At 42.7% G+C, this 12843-nt stretch overlaps 1 protein-coding gene across 1 annotated transcript in view; it reads left to right on the top strand.

Annotated features, from left to right (window-relative positions):
- Window positions 1-7023: 7023 nt before the first annotated feature.
- The window catches only part of LOC115463100 (baculoviral IAP repeat-containing protein 1-like), a 141990-nt gene continuing 136170 nt past the window's right edge, over window positions 7024-12843 (top strand). The window contains 1 exon segment of the mRNA XM_030193312.1: window positions 7024-7092. The gene's annotated coding sequence lies outside the window, so the exon portion shown is untranslated.

Below are 12843 nucleotides of genomic sequence, written 5' to 3'. Positions count from 1 at the left end.
CTACTACTACTATTTAACATTTCTAAAGCGCTACTAGGGTTACGCAGCGCTGTACAATTTAATATAGAGGGACGGTCCCTGCTCAAGGAGCTTACAATCTAAGAGACAAGTGAACGGATAGTCCGATAGGGGCGGTCAAATGGGGCAGTCTGGATTTAGTGAACGGTAAGAGTTAGGTGCCAAATGCAGTATCGAAGAGGTGGGTTTTAAGCAAAGACTTGAAGATAGGCAGGGAGGGGGCTTGGCGTAAGGGCTCAGGAAGGTTGTTACAAGCATAGGGTGAGGCGAGGCAGAATGAGCGGAGCCTGGAGTTTGCGGTGTTGGAGAAGGGTACAGAGAGGAGGGATTTGTCCTGTGAACGGAGGTTACGGGCGGGAACATAGGAGGAGATGAGGGAGGAGAGGTAGTGAGGGGCAGCAGACTGAATGCATTTGTAGAATTGTTGGATGGAAGCTTGGTGGCGGAGTGATCGAGGTAATTTATTCCAGTGTTCTGGACCTTGTACGGAGAAGATTGTTTTCCGTGTTTGTTCATGTCTAATTTCATGAACGGATGGAACAACCAACACGCCCCCTTGAGATTTAGATGAACTGCATAGAAAAACTGCCAATAGTCTGCAGGGAGAGGTGGGAGCAGTAGCTAGGATATAGAAGCACTTCCTTCCTGTAGCTCTGCAGTATGGAGCTTGCTGCCCCTGATCTACAGACTTAAAAGGAAAAAATATTTGGAGTACAGACTTAAAAGGAAAAAATATTGGGGGTGCTCAGGCACTCACAGCACTGGTGCCTACAGCCTCAGGTCCTGCATTCTAGAAACCTCACAATCCTCTGCTTTAGAAGTGTTTTCATTAGCTTACTCCCCACTGAAGTCAGACTAACCACCTTGTAATTCCCAACCTCCTCCTTACTTCCACTCTTGTGCACAAGGACCACATCTGCCCTTCTCCATTCCTCTGGGACCACTCTAAGGAAGCATTGAAAAAGTTAGACTATGGAGCTGCCAGAATTTTCCTTGAGTACCCTCGGATGTATCCCATCAGGCCCCATCATTTTGCCTATTTTTAGTTTAGCTAGCTCCTCATGAACACAGTTTTCTAAGAATCTGTCCTGGTCTACCACACCTCCATTCCCACTAGCATTTGTTTTTTGTGGTCCTAGCCCCAGCCCTTGATCCGTGAACACAGAACAGAAATCATTGTTAAGCAGTTCAGCTTTATCTTTATCAAGTTTATTGTTATTTACTATTCCGTGCAATAGGAGGCCTTCTGGGTGGCTTACAATCTAAAAAACAAAAAAGGGAGGAGGAGGGAGAGAAAGAAAAAAAATTTAAATTTGGACATGACTTCCAGGATAAGGGGTAGAACTACAATGGTTGATAGAACAGAAGAGGGGGAAAAACAAAAGGAGATGCTACAAGTGTCTTTGAGGTTCTCCCAAGGAGGCTGTCCAAACTGCATATAACCATTATATGGTGGAGCAGGTGGGGGAAGAGGGGTTGGTGGTTGGGAGGTGAGGTTAGTGGAGGGCAGACTTATACAGTCTGTGCCAGAACCGGTGATGGGAGGCGGGACTGGTGGTTGGGAGGCGGGAAATACTGCTGGGCAGACTTGTACGGTCTATGCCCTGAAAAAGGCAGGTACAAATCAAAGTAAGGATACACATATGAGTTTATCTTGTTGGGCAGACTGGATGGACTGTGTAGGTCTTTTTCTGCCGTCATCTACTATGTTACTATCAGGCTCATTTTCAAAGCACTTAGCCTCCCAAAGTTCCATAGAAACCTATGGAACTTAGCCTCCCAAAGTGCTTTGAAAATATGCCTCTTTGTATATTATTGGAATGCCTCAATGAAAAGGTGGGTCATTCAGTCAGTTTTAAATTTACTTAGTGATGTCTGTAAATGGAGAGAAGTAGGGAGACTATTCCAAAGTTGAGGCCCCTGTATGCTATTAATAGCGTGTCTGGTATGCTCATGGATAATATCACAGTAGCTGGGAATTACTAATTGATTGAGTTGTGCAGATCTAAGTGTCCTTGATGGGCAATAAGGGATGAGGTGATGGAAAAGATAGAGGGGTTGTCCAGATTGTAAAGTTTTGAACACGAGCAGTAGCTTCTACATTTTACTTCCCTTAACCTTTGAACCTCACAATGCCATTTTGACACTTCCTCCTATCACTTATGAACAGGGCCTAGTTCAGTCGTCTGTTTCACCCACCAGCCCCAGCACATCTCTTTATAATTAATTATCCCTATTAAAAGAACAAGAGGGAGGTTTGTCATTACTGAGTATTTTCATCACCAAATGATTTATTTGCACTTTGCTAAGAAGCAAAAGTTTAAACTATATAATCTTAAGACCCTTTATATTAATCGATTATCCCTACTGTCTTAAGTTTTAAATAAACAACTCACCAATACTAAGATGCAGACAGCAGCAGTGAGAGGGGTACTATCTAGTCTTTTGCATTGAGTGTCACTTGTATGATTATCTTCCAGTTAGCGAAAGGTTAAATGTGTGCTCTTAGCTCTCAGAGAACAAATCCAGTCTCTTGAGGCTAGAATAGCAGACTTGGAGGAGCTGAGCAGACAGAGCGGTATATAGAGGAAACCTACAGGAACATAGTAGAGAAATCCAACCTTTACTCTGGCAACCTCTGTGCTGCCTTGGAGGAGGAAGGTCACTAAAAAGGAGAGCATCACCCTGAAGAAGGAGGTAACCAGGATCCACCCTCCAGGGAATGCAATATCCTCTCGCACCAATGATGTGTCTCCAGGGGCTTCTGCCCCGGGAGGGGAGGGGGTAAAATAGCCATTTTAGTTAGTGATTCAATCATTAGGCATGTAGATAGCTGGGCGGCTGATGGGACATGAGGATCACTTGGTCACTTGCTTGCCTGGTGCAAAAGGTGGCAATCTCATGCATCACCTACGATTTTAGACAGTGCTGGGGAGAATCTGGCTGTCTTTGTACATGTGGGTACCAATAACGTATGAAAATATGGGAGGGAAGTTCTGGAAACCAACTTTAGGCTTTTAGAAAGTTGAAATCTAGATCTGCCAGGGTAGCATTTTCAGAAATGCTCCCCATTCCACACACAGGGAACCAAGAGGCAGGCAGAGCTCCGGAGTTTCAATGCTTGGTTGAGACAATGGTGAAGGGATGAGTGATTTAGATTTGTTTGGAACAGGGCAACATTCTGGGGAAGGGAAAGCCTATTCCAAAAGGGTGAACTCCACCTTATCTGAGATGGAACCAGGCTATTGATGCTAACATTTAAAAAGGAGATAAAACAGTTTTTAAAATTAGAATGGGGGGACGCTGACAGTCGCTCAGGAGTGCATGGTTCAGAGTGAGGTATCCTTGAAGGATACAATCAATACAGAGAAGCTAGTGTATCCTGATAGAGATGTTGTAACAAACTCTTGTGTTGATACATAATGCATTGAATCACAATTCTTATTATTATTTCTCTACTATTTTGAATTGTATAAGTCAACTAGATCATTACAGTCAGAGTCTGCCCAGTATCTATCCATTCCATCACTTAGAATTATTTATTATGAAGAGACCAGATGTGTATTTTCAATTTCTGGTCCAAGAGCTTGGAATCAGATTCCACTCCATCTTAGACTAATGATGGATACTATCACTTTTAGGAAGCAATTGAAAGAATTGGTAGGTCTATTAGGCTGGTCATGTAGCCCGGGGACAGACTTAAGATCTCAATATATATATTTTGGAAGAAAGGCGGGAGAGGGGTGATATGATAGAGACATTTAAATATCTAGGCGGCATAAGTGTACAGGACACAAGTCTCTTTCAGTTGAAAGAAGCTCTGGAACAAGGGGTATAGGATGAAGGTGGAAGGGGATAGACTCAGAAGTAACCTGAGAAAATACTTCTTCATGGAAAGGGTGATGAATTTATGGAATGGCCTCCCAGTGGCAGTGGTGGAGACAAAAACAGTATGTGAATTTAAGAGAGCTTGGGACAAGTACATAGGATCTCTAAGCGAATGCTTGTCTGACATTGCTGTCTGGATGTCTCAACGCCACCTGAAATTAAACATGACCAAAACCGAGCTTCTCATTTTTCCCCCCAAACCCACCTCCCCGCTCCCCTCGTTTTCTATTTCTGTTGATGGCTCTCTCATTCTCCCTGTCTCTTCAGCTCGTAACCTTGGGGTCATCTTTGACTCCTCTCTCTCCTTCTCTACTCGTATCCAGCAGATCGCTAAGACCTGTCGTTTCTTTCTTTACAACATCCGTAAAATCCGCCCCTTTCTTTCTGAACACTCTACCAGAACCCTCATCCACACCCTTGTCACCTCTCGTTTAGACTACTGCAATCTGCTTCTTGCTGGCCTCCCACTTAGTCACCTCTCCAGTCGGTTCAAAACTCTGCTGCCCGTCTCATCTTCCGCCAGGGTCGCTTTACTCATACTACCCCTCTCAGGTCGCTTCACTGGCTCCCTATCCATTTTCGCATCCTGTTTAAACTTCTACTAACCTATAAATGTATTCACTCTGCTGCTCCCCAGTATCTCTCCACACTAGTCCTTCCCTACTCCCCTTCCCGTGCACTCCGATCCATGGATAAATCCTTCTTATCTGTTCCCTTCTCCACTACTGCCAACTCCAGACTTTGCTCCTTCTGTCTCGCTGCACCCTACGCCTGGAATAAACTTCCTGAGCCCCTACGTCTTGCCCCATCCATAACCATCTTTAAATCTAGATTGAAAGCCCACCTCTTTAACATTGCTTTTGACTTGTAACCACTTGTAACCTCTCGCTTCTACCTACCCTTCTCTCCTCTTCCTCTACACATTAATTGATTTGCTTGCTTATTTTTTTGTCTATTAGATTGTAAGCTCTTTGAGCAGGGACTGTCTTTCTTCTATGTTTGTGCAGTGCTGCGTATGCTTTGTAGCATTATATAAATGCTAAATAGTAGTAGTAGTAGAATGATAGGAAAAGTAGATGGCATGGATGGGCAGACTAGATAGGCCATATGGTTTTTATCTGCCTACATTTTTCTGTGTGTCTATAAGTTAAGCCCTCTAGTGCTTGTGGCTACCAAGATTTTGCTGCCTAAACCCAGAACCCAAGAAGAGAAGTAGAAAGCAGAGAACCCCCAACAGAGATACAACCACAGGACACTCACCTTGGAGGGGGGGGAGAGTTATCAACATGGGAACCATTAAAATGGGTTATTTTACCACTAACTTGTACTATTTAGCACAGATCCCATGTTATACAGTGAGGCCTAGTTAATAATAACCTGGGTCAACAGTAAAATAACATGTCTTAATGATACTCCTCAATAATTTCCGCCTTCGTTTCAGAAATTTCAAATGATGTGTAATATGTATTTCTTGCTATTATTTGTATCTGTACTATAGTTAAAAATTTTCTTAATAAAGTTATTTGAACTAAAAATATACAAAATGGTGCTGAAGCTTTCTGTCATTTTGTCTTTGTTCAGAAATCTACATGTACTTAGGAAACTCTTCCACTCAATATATAAGGCAAATATTTTAATACGTTTGAGCTGCAATAAAAGGGAATCATGCTGTGTCATTTGAGCACCGAATGTAATTTTTGTGGGGCAGAACAGACTGAGAGGTACAAATAAGTCTGGTATGACCCAGAGAATGCTTTACTTTAGTGGTTTAAGAAATATGATTGGATGAGTACTGGGGGGGGGGGGGGGGGGGCGCTATTTACATGGGGGTAAATTCTATAAATGGTGCCTAAAAATTTGTCGCAAAAAATGCCTAAGCGGTATTCTATAAGCCATGCCTAAAGTTTGGTGCGATTGTAAGCAGAAAGTTGTGCATAAATTTAGGTGTGGTCATGTAATTTATGTGCATAACTTGAAGCCATACTCCCGTTCTGCACCAAAACACCCATGACCCTCCCATTTCCGCATCCTCTTTTTTGGAATGCATGTAAATTTCAGGCATGAATCTCGCATCTAACTGTACGCAAGTTGGTGGAGGAGTGGCCTAGTGGTTAGGGTGGTGGACTTTGGTCCTGAGGAACTGAGTTCAATTCCTGGTACAGGCAGCTCCTTGTGACTATGGGCAAGTCACTTAACCCTCCATTGCCTGCCGCATTGAGCCTGCCATGAGTGGGAAAGCGCAGGGTACAAATGTAATAAAAATTAGCACGCACTAGAGATGTCCATAGAAATATATGGACGGCTCTAACATTTAGCACACACTTATTTGTAGTGCACAGTAAAAACTCTAGTGTGCCTTTGTAAAAGGACCCCTAAGACATCTCTGTAACAAGCTGTAAATTCCAACATTGATCTCAGAAGACATATACCTGCATTCGTCTTCTGAAATGGGGAACGCATATGTAATTATTAGTCCCACCTTTCTCCTGACACCTAAAATCCTTATAGTCTGTAACAGTTAACAAAAACATCTGACGTTTCTATTTGCCTACATATCTATTGACAGCCAGGATTAATCGCTGCCACGGTTGAGTAGTTGAGCAGGCAGTTGTATAAAAGACCACATTGCAGTATTCAGTCCACTTAGGAAGCTTCACAGTGAAACGGGACCCCGTTGGGATCAGGATTTGACAGCCTTAGACTGCCACACAAGCTAAGTTCAACTTTCAGTTCCCTTTTAATTGGGTTATACAATTGTCACCATATATTTTTGTTGATGAAATTTGTTTTGTATCATTAGTAACTTATTTCATTAAAAATTGTTTATTGGTTTGGTTGGGGGGTTTTATGACTGATGATAGAAACTGTGAACTGTGGTTTGGATGCCGTGACATTACAGTATTTGGCATCTGCAAGGGTACCACAGTCATCTGAGGAGTTTTCCCCCCATCAGCCCTTCATGGTGTTAGATTATACAGAGCTTATTCCTCACTCTTCCCTGTGAACTGAGTTTCTGCATATCTATTGCAACATTCATGTTGTAAGTTCACTGGAGAGAAAATACTAAGCAGGAAGTGCTACAAACAAAAGAGAAAGACAGTGAGTGAACAAGAGAGACTGTGAGAAGGCAAGAGAACGAGACGGCGTGCATGGAAAGTTTACTTCTGAAGAAATTTTCTGTTCCAGGTATGATGGTTTGTTATTTACTTATTATCCAAATTATGTTATTTTGCCATTTAATAATATATTACTCTGGACCAGACAAGTGCTGTACTCTGTTGTTCATTACCATGCAGGAGATATGAGTTTGATTTCTGAGCCCAGTTTCTGTTCCTTGAGCCAGACAGAGCTGGTGGTCCTACAGGGGAAGGCAACACTCACAAGCAACACAGAGGGGAAGGTAACACAGAGGCTAGACTGTCTGTGGCTCCTTACTGAGGACTGTCACAACAGTAACTGGGATTGATGAGAGAGTTAAGAATAATAAATCAGGGAAAATTCCTGGATAGCAGCAGCTAAGGGTTCAATATCAATATATTTCTTGTTAACTGCTTTTTCCTCTATTGGGTTTGACAAGGTGTACAGATAAGGAGATCAAAATGCAAAATACAATATGGTAGTTCTGGCTGACATGCAAGTGCAAAGGAGTTGGAACAAACTCCCAGGTCAAACTCCCACAGGTAATGGAAATCATTTCGAAGGCTATAAAGTTGCCAAATCTAACCAGGAAGAGGGCCCAGCTCACCATTCTGCTGGAGATATGATAGAAGTGTATAAAATAATGAGTGGAATGGATCGGGTGGATGTGAAGCGACTGTTCACGCTATCCAAAAATACTAGGACTAGAGGGCATGAGTTGAAGCTACAGTGTGGTAAATTTAAAACGAATCGGAGAAAATTTTTCTTCACCCAACGTGTAATTAGACTCTGGAATTCGTTGCCGGAGAACGTGGTACGGGCGGTTAGCTTGACGGAGTTTAAAAAGGGGTTAGATAGATTCCTAAAGGACAAGTCCATAGACCGCTATTAAATGGACTTGGAAAAATTCCGCATTTTTAGGTATAACTTGTCTGGAATGTTTTTACGTTTGGGGAGCGTGCCAGGTGCCCTTGACCTGGATTGGCCACTGTCGGTGACAGGATGCTGGGCTAGATGGACCTTTGGTCTTTCCCAGTATGGCACTACTTATGTACTTATGTAACAGAAAAAAAACAGCTTCTGGAGTGTAGGCAGCTCAGGACTCAATATGGTATGTTTTATCCAGGGTACACCGTACAATTAAACTCACAATTTTGAAAATCCAAAAGCACTAAAAATTCATATTGGAGGTCAGCAAAGGCCAAACATAAGACTTAGGGGTCATTTTACTAAGGTGCGCTGAAAAATGGCCTGCATTGGTGTAAGCGCATGTTTTGGATGTGTGCAGATCCATTTTTCAGTGCACCTGTAAAAAAATCCCTTTTTAAAATTTTGGCTGAAAATGGACATGTGGCAAAATGAAAATTGGTGCACGTCCATTTTGGGTCTGAGACCTTACCGCCACCCATTGACTTAGCGTTAAGGTCTCACGCATTAACTGGGCGGTAATGGTCTACACGCATAGAACGCCTTTTACTTCCCGGTTAGCATCGTGCACCGGAAAATACAAATTATTTTCCAGTGTGCATAAAAAATGAAATTACCGGCCGGGCCACATGGTAGCTGGGCAGTAATTCCAAACTGACGCGCGTTGGGTGCACGTGGGTGCCTACGTGGCTTAGTAAAAGGGCCCCTTAGAGACAAGTCCGCTTTCCTCTGGAGCTGAAATGTCTCACTGAGTAGAATTCTCAAATTCTACTCTTGAGCAAATGGTTTATATATCTCTGTTTTGATGCTAATATTAACAGTTTGTGTTTATGGTATTGTGTAGTTAATATGTTGACATGTCTCAGGAGTGGTAGTCAATATGTCTGGATATATAATTGTGAGGGTTCTTGGGGGAGAGCGTATGTGAAATGTGTGGATCTGGGTGAGTATATTTGAATGCAGTGTATGGATGGTGGGGAGGGGAAGAAGAGTGGGATGAATGGAGATCCCGTAGTGACAAAGAACATGCATGACAGCATGCTTACTGAGTGTGGTAATAGTTTACTAGTTTTTATTTTGATAATGTTATGCTTATGGACTGATTTCTAATTTATGTTCTTAATAAGGCAGCCTTAAAATGTTTTAATGTGAATGAAGTAAACCACCCCATAAAAAGAAAAATAATCTTAATGTATTAAAAAAAAAAAAAAGTGGAGATCTGTTTCCAACAAGTAACTCATCTCTCAGTGTCAGAGTCTAAAACGTTGCAAGGGGGATGAGTTGAGGAATGCTATTATGCACCATCAATAGGCAAGAAATGCAGTGTGTCTATCCTTGAAGCTAAAACAACTAACCTATAAATTGTAGATCATAAGGCAGATCCATCTGGGAAATGGAAACTTGTGAAGTTTAGGATGGGAAAGAAAGAATTGGCCTTGATTAATATGTACGGCCCTACTAGAGTGAATAGAAATTTTATCAAGATCTCACAACAATGGTGGCTAACTTAGCACAAATAGAGATAGTGATAGCTGGGGATTGGTAGCTGGGGATTGCTCTTTGGGGCAAAATCAATTTGAGAAAATTAGCTACACTACTCTTTAGTAAGACTTATAGTTAATAATGCAGAAATTTATAGAAACATTTCTTCTTATATTTAAGAAGAAATGTTTATACTAGCGCTGGGCCTTTTTTTCTGAATATTTATTTATTTATTTATTGCATTTGTATCCCACATTTCCCCACCTATTTGCAGGATCAATGTGGCTTACAAAAACCTGTTATGGCAACGCCATTCCAGGTGACAGGTGCAATTGGTGTTACAACAAGATCATGGATGAGGAGAAAAGAGCTGAACAAAGTTATAGAAAGATGACTATCAGAATAGGGTGAAGTGGTAAGGTGTTATAATAAGCTATGGATTCTCATTGTAGGCCTTGTTGAAGAGAGAGGTTTTCAGTGATTTACGAAAGTTAGTTATTTCATTAATCGTTTTCAAGTCGGTTGGTAGTGCATTCCATAGCTGCGTGCTCATGTAGGAGAAGCTAGTTGCATGAGTTAGCTTGTACTTTAGTCCTTTGCAGTTGGGGAAAGTGCAAATCAAGGAATTTGCGGGCTGATTTTTTAGCATTTCTGGGAGGCAGGTCCACGAGGTCTAGCATGGAGCTCGGAATATCTCCGTGGATGGTTTTGTGAACAATCGTGCAGATCTTGAACGCGATACGCTCTTTGAGTGGGAGCCAGTGAAGTCTTTCTCTTAGGGGTTTTGCGCTTTCATATTTTGCTTTGCCAAATATGAGTCTGGCTGTGGTATTCTGGGTTGTTTGAAGTTTCTTGATATTATTAAGGAGCCCCTGTTATAGAGACCACCTCTACTGATTTCAATTGGACATTTATAGAAAGACATTGAGGGGCATAATCGAACGGGGCGCCCAAATATTCCTGGGGCCGTCCTCGCAGGACGGCTCCGTGAAGGGGTGGGGAAACCTGTATTATCGAAACAAGATGGGCGTCCATCTTTCATTTTGATAATACGGTTGGGGACGCCCAAATAACATTTAGGTCAACCTTAGAGATGGTTGTCCTTAGGTCCTTAGAGATGGTCGTCCCCAGTTTTCGGCGATAGAATCCCGCTTGTAGTGACATACAATCCAGAGCTGGAAAAACTGAGGAAAATCATAAGAGATCTACAACCTATACTCCAGGAGGATGAATTACTGAAAGAGATATTCCCATCCCCACCAGTACTGGCCTTCCGACAGCCACCCAATTTAAAACACAAGCTAATCAGAAGTAAACTTCCATCACAGACTGAAAAGGAACAGAAGGGCACACTTCCCTGTAATTTATCCAGTTGCAAACTATGCCAAAATATTTCATAGGACCCCAAAGTCATCCACAAAGGAAAGATATTCAAAATAAAGGGATCTTTCACTTGCTCATCTTCCAATGTGGTATATATCATTCAGTGTAAAAAATGTAACGAAGGATGCTATATTGGAGAAACAGGCCAGATGCTTAAGACAAGATTCAATTTACATAGACATTATATGAACAATACTGGTGCCAGCAGGGTTCCCACGCCTGTTGGTCAACATTTTACAGGACCAGGACACTGTACCAGTGACTTTACAGTGAGAATCCTGAAAGGTAACTTTAAAACCATACAAGAACGTAAGACCTTTGAAGTCAGAATGATTGAATATTTTAACACCCAACAGAAAGGACTTAACAAGGATCTGGGGTTCCTAGCCCATTATAAACCATAAAGCTGTATGTCTCTGTTGACCACCCTCCCTTCACCTATCCACACCCATCCTGTTAGAATATCAATGATATGCTTTGATGTCCCCATGCATACTTCCTACCCACCCCCCTCATCCCACCCTGTCAGACTGTCATAGTAATGCTTGAATGTTTTCACTTATATACACTGTCAGCTAGCACATTTGCTTATTTCCGATCTGAGGAAGAAGGGCAACCTTCGAAAGCTAATCAAGAAATGTATTAAGTTATGTCCAATAAAAAAGGTATCATCTTATTTTCTTTTCCATGTTTTATTTTGTTTGATTTCTATTGATAACTTTAAGAGTGGACTAACACGGCTATCACACTCCTCTACTTACGGCGATAATGGAAACCGAGGACGCCCATCTCGGAAACGACCAACTCCAAGCCCTTTGGTCATGGAAGGAGCTAGCATTCGTAGTTCATTGGTCCCTCTGACATGCCAGGACACCAACCGGGCACCCTAGGGGGCACTGCAGTGGACTTCAGAAATTGCTCCCAGGTGCATAGCTCCCTTACCTTGTGTGCTGAGTCCCCCAACCCCCCCAAAAACCCCCACTCCCCACACCTGTACACCACTACCATAGCCCTAAGGGGTGAAGGGGGGCACCTACATGTCGGTACAGTGGGTTTCTGGTGGGTTTTGAAGGGCTCACATTTACTACCACAAGTGTAACAGGTATTATTATTATTATTTATTGCATTTGTACCCCACATTATCCCACCTTTTTGCAGGCTCAATGTAGCTTACAGAGTGTTGTTATGATGCAGTCATTACATTATCTTAAATACATTCAATAGGTAGGGGGGGTGGGCCTGAGTTCGCCTGCCTGAAGTGCACTGCACCCACTAAAACTGCTCCAGGGACCTGCATACTGCTGTCATGGTTCTGGGCATGACATTTGAAGCTGGCATAGAGGCTGGCAAAAAAAATTGTTAAAGTTTTTTTTTTAGGGCGGGAAGGGGGTTGGTGACCACTGGGTCAGTAAGGGGAGGCCATCCCCGATTCCCGCCGGTGGTCATCTGGTCAGTTCGGGCACCTTTTTGAGGCTTGGTTGCAAGAAAAAATGGACCAAGTAAAGTCGGCCAAATGCTCATCAGGGATGTCCTTCTTTTTTCCAGTATAGGCCAAGGATGCCCATCTTTTAAGCACGCCCCAGTCCCGCCTTCGCTACGCTGCCGACACCCCCCCCCCCCCCCGTGAACTTTGGTCATCCTCGCGACGGAAAGCAGTTGAGGGTGCCCGAAATTGGCTTTCGATTATGCCAATTTGGGCGACCCTTAGAGAAGGACGCCCATCTCCCAATTTGTGTCGGAAGGTGGGCGCCCATCTCTTTCGAAAATAAGCCTGAATAGGACTGTTGGACTCTTGGCAGGTACCTAACACGGTAGGGCAAGATTATACCTTCATGTTACAGGTCTGTTTCATTTCTCAAACTAATTTTGCCCCAGAGAGGAAAAATGAAAGTACTAATAGCAGCAGGAAGAAACAGGCGTGTATTCCCATATTGCACAACACAGTCAATGAAAACATATTATCTCAAACAAATGAAAGAAAAATGAGTCCAGATGTCAGTGAGTATT

The sequence above is a fragment of the Microcaecilia unicolor genome, chromosome 2, assembly GCF_901765095.1.
Source record: "Microcaecilia unicolor chromosome 2, aMicUni1.1, whole genome shotgun sequence".
Classification (NCBI taxonomy): domain Eukaryota; kingdom Metazoa; phylum Chordata; class Amphibia; order Gymnophiona; family Siphonopidae; genus Microcaecilia; species Microcaecilia unicolor.
The sequence above is the reverse complement of the archived record's forward strand: the minus strand, read 5'-3'. Positions and strand labels throughout refer to the sequence as shown.